Raw genomic sequence first — 4709 nt, forward strand, 5'->3', positions numbered from 1 at the left:
GGACTGCAAGGAGATCCAATCAATCCATCCTAAAAGAGATCAATCCTGGGTGTTCATTGGAAGGTCTGATGTTGAAGCTGAAACTGCAATACTTTGGCAACCTCATGCAAAGTGTTGACTCATTGGAAAAGACCCTAATGCTGGGTAGGATTGAGGGCGGGAGGAGAAGGGGACGACAGAGGATGAGATGGCTGGATGGCATCACCGACTTGATGGACATGGGTTTGGGTAGACTCCGGGAGTTGGTGATGGACAGGGAGGCCTGGCGTGCTGCAATTCATGGGGTCGCAGAGAGTCGGACACGACTGAGCAACTGAACTGAACTGAACTGCCTCAACTCAGAGTTCAAATGCCACAATGAAGACCTGACACAGTCAAATATTATCTACCATTTGGCTAAGTGAATCACTCACATTGGAAGGACTAAGAGAGGGTGAAGGGTATTAACCTAAAGGAGGAGTCGAGGTGATGACTAGCTGAGGTGCCTCTTGGCTACTAACTGAACGTTGCATTTGACTCCTTCCCCAGCAGACACACCAGCTACATGGGAGCAGGAAACCAAACGGGAGTATCACAGTTCCTCCTCCTGGGCCTCTCAGATGATCCCAAACTGCAGCCTCTCCTCTTTGAAGTGTTCCTGTCCATGTTCCTGGTCACTATGCTCAGCAACCTGCTCATCGTTGTGGCCATCAGCTCCAACTCCCATCTCCACACTGCCATGTATTTCTTCATTGCCAACCTGTCCTTTATTGACATCTGTTTCATCTCTACCGCCCTCTCGAAGACACTGGTGAACATCCAGACACAGAACAAAGACATCTCCTACATAGGATGCCTTACTCAGGTGTATTTTTTATGATTTTTGCTGTAATGGATAGTTTTCTCCTGACTGGGATGGCCTATGATTGGTTTGTGGCCGTCTGCCACCCCCTGCACTACACAGTCATCATGAACCCACATCTCTGTTGCCTCCTGGTTCTGATGTGTTGGCTCCTCATTTTCTGGGTTGCCCTGCTTCATATTCTACTGTTGAAGTGACTGGCCTTCTATATTGGCACTGAAATTCCACATTTCTTCTGTGAACTGGCTCAGATTATCAAGGTGGCCTGCTCTGACACCCTCATCGATAACATCTGCTTGTATGTGGCCACTGCCCTGATAGGTGTGTTTCCCCTCACTGGAATCCTCTTTTCTTACTCCCAAATTGTCTCCTCTTTAATGAAAATGTCCTCTGTAGCAGGAAAATATAAAGCATTTTCCGCCTATGGGTCTCACCTCTCTGAGGTTCCTTTGTTCTACAGGACAAGCCTGTCAGTCTGTCTCACTTCTACTGTGACCCATTCTTCCTGGAGAAGCTCCACTGCCTCAGTAATGTACACTGTGTTCACCCCTATGTTGAACCCCTTCATCTACCGCCTGAGGAGAAAGGATATAAAGGGGGCCCCGGGAAGGCTCCTCAGTTGAGGTGCCCCTTGTCTGTGATGGGCCACTGCCCTCAGACTAAGTGGTCATTGTGGGCCGCAAACACAAATTTTGTGAATTTCAATCTCCTGATTTTCTTTCTGCCTTAAAAGACATGCTTTATTTCTTCCATTCTCAAAGTACCTATGACTTTGCCTTTATTTGTGTTTCTATTAGTTTCTGGTCAATAACATCCTCAGTAATTCCTTTTGACTTTTCTTTCCTACTTGCAGCCCATACATTTCCATCTTGGGCTGGGTTTCTTACAGCCATTTTGGTGATTTCCAACATTATATTTGAAGCACTTATACCAAGTATAGAATGGTTTCCCCCCAAATTATCCTCTATTCAAATAAGGATAGATTATCCTTCTAGCCCTCTAAGGGTAAACATCCCCACTTCCCTTTCCAAGATTTCACTGGGCCACTTTTACCCTGTGCCAATTAGCTCTTGGTGCCCCTATCACCTCTTGTCTAGTAGGACATTTTGCCACAAATAAGGTATCACTGGGAACATCTCATACCCCATCTTAGTACATACACCAAGCAAGAATCCAGGTCCATCTCTTGTCACAACTTAGGCTGGAGAACCATGGAAGGACCTGCAGACACAGCACCAGGCAGTGCAGACCAAAGCACAATTGCTCCAACAGCCAGCAGTACCCTCCCAGGCAGAGCTTGCTGTTGGGAATAGGCAGTAAGCTCAGAGCATGTCTCTCCATACAGGAGTGAGTCACCTACTTGCTGCGTCAACTGATCTGTGCCTGAGTCTTCATTTATAAAAGTGACTGTAGACACCGAGAGGTTAACATCATTGAGAAATTATGTTAGAGGAACCACTGACTGAAACTGCCCACTCTGGCCAGACACCACAGTACTCACTTGCATGAATTATCTTAAACAGGAGGTCCTGGTAAGGAATGCAGAACTAAAAAGCTACCAACAACTGGAAGAATTCGGAAAGGTCAAAAGGCAAGAGGAAACTGTAGTCCATATGTCCTACCAACTTCCCAGAATCTTTCTCACTGGAATCCATCATGGCTGAGTGATGCACACGCCACCAGGAAGGACCCTGAGTCACAGTGATTGGCCAGAGACAGCTTGGAAACCTCATTACCATAAAACCAAGACTGCGAACCATATGGCAGAGCAGTTCTCCTGGCTTCTTATACTTACTGCTCTCCACCCAGGTGTCCCTTCCCAATAAAGTTTCTTGCTTTGTCAGCACGTGGGTCTCCTCAGACAATTCATTTCCCAGTGTTAGACAAGAGCCCAGACTCTGGTCCTGAAAGAGGGTCCCCCTTCCTGAAACAGTTGTAAGTAACACAGTGACAAGAGAAGAGGGCATCATGCCACACCGGGCCACATGAGGAAGCACCAGGAGGGAAAGGCAGGAATGAGAGGAGAGAGGTCTATGGGGTCTCTGCAAGGAAAAGGCAAGGCAGTGCAGCGTCCAGGTTAGTAATGGCCTGTTTGAATAATTCCAGCAGGTTGTAGGGCAAAACAGCTGTCCCTAGTTGTCTGCTGCTGATAGCTTACAGCGAATGGTGTCAGATTTGTGATCTCTGCAGGAGAGAATTTCACTTCAGGACCAAAGACGCTGCTTCAGTCACTCAGAATTTTGGCAAAAATTTTATTACAGTGACAAAGGAATAGAGAAAGCTTCTGACATAGATATCAGAAAGGGGAAGAGAGTGCCCCACTCAGTAGTCTTATCAAGGCCTTATATACTTTTTCAGTTGGTTACTAACACTAGTAAGATCTTATCAGACTCACTCCCACAACATACATCTTAAAATAACAGGATTAGTCAGAAGGTTCCTGTTAAGAACCTTAACAGGTCCCATCACTTCATGGCAGAGACATTACTTTGCCAACAAAGGTTCATCTAGTCAAAGCTATGGTTTTTCCAGTAGTCATGTATGGGTGTGAGAGTTGGACGATAAAGCTGAGTGCCGAAGAATTGTGAACTGTGAATTGGCGCTTTTGAACTGTGGTGTTGGAGAAGACTCTTGAGAGTCCCTTGGACTGCAAGGGGATCCAACCAGTCCATCCTAAAGGAAATCAGTCCTGGGTGTTCATTGGAAGGACTGATGTTGAAGCTGAAACTCCAATACTTTGGCTACCTGACATGAAGAACTGACTCATTGGAAAAGACTCTGATGCTGGTCAAGTTTGAAGGCAGGAGGAAAAGGGGATGGCAGAGGATGAAATGGTTGGATGGCATCACTGACTCGATGGACATGAGTCTGAGCAAGCTTCAGGAGCTGGTGATGGACAGGGAAGCCTGGCATGCCGCAGTCCATGGGGTCGCAAAGACTGATCAACTGAACTTTGAACTCTCTCCTGTTAAGAAGGAGAAACATGTCCTCTAGCAAGATACATTGTTGTTATGTAATCATTACTACAGAGTTTAAGGAAAAACATACCCTTGAGCAAGACTAGTTCTGTTGTGTAATCATTAACAATGGGCTTAAAGAGAGTTAATCTTAGGTGAAATAGACTTGTCATAACAACATAGAGCTTAAGAAAAAAAAGTCTTATGCGACTAAGATGAAGGAATGTAGAAAAAAATGTCCCTCTCTCCTCCTCCAGGGCCCCAGACTCCTTATCAACCTACCTAAGAATTAGCTCTCACTACCAGCCTGGGTTGATTTAGGGCACAGCAAATATTGGTGTGTGAGTTAGAAGAAGGAGGTGGTTGGAGTCTGAGCTCTGGATTGGTTATTTTGCATGTGAAAGGCATGCCCCCAAGCAAGTAATTTACATACTCTCTTTAGCTTACCCTGGGATTGGAGAAGGGAATGGCAACCCACTCCAGTATTTCTGCCTGGAGAATTCAATGGACGGAGGAGCCTGGTGGGCTACGGTCCATGACGTCACAAAGAGTCAGACACACTGAGCAGACTTAACCTGGGATGGGCAGCCACAAAGATCCCCAAAATGTCCCCAAACTCATACAGAAAATATAAAACATGATAAATATTAATACAATAGTTTACACCAAGTTCAAACACCAACATTTCCTCTTGGATGGAAGAATGTTGATAGAAAAAGTGGGACTTTCCTGGCGGTCTAGTGGTTAAAACTTGCCTTCCAAGACAGGGCTGTGGGTTCAATGCCTGGTCAGGGAGCTAAGATCCCTCATGCCTCATGGCCAAAAACCCAAAACATAAGACAGAAGCAATACTGTAAAAAATTATATAAAGACTAAAAACAGCTTACATTCCAAGAAAAAAAAAATGTGAT

General features: G+C 45.5%; 1 pseudogene; it reads left to right on the top strand.

Annotated features, from left to right (window-relative positions):
• Positions 1-544: 544 nt before the first annotated feature.
• On the top strand, positions 545-1464 carry LOC145509457 (olfactory receptor 7D4-like; annotated as a pseudogene).
• Positions 1465-4709: the final 3245 nt, after the last annotated feature.

Source organism: Giraffa tippelskirchi, chromosome 6, assembly GCF_054371585.1.
Source record: "Giraffa tippelskirchi isolate mGirTip1 chromosome 6, T2T-mGirTip1v1.2.pri, whole genome shotgun sequence".
Taxonomy (NCBI): domain Eukaryota; kingdom Metazoa; phylum Chordata; class Mammalia; order Artiodactyla; family Giraffidae; genus Giraffa; species Giraffa tippelskirchi.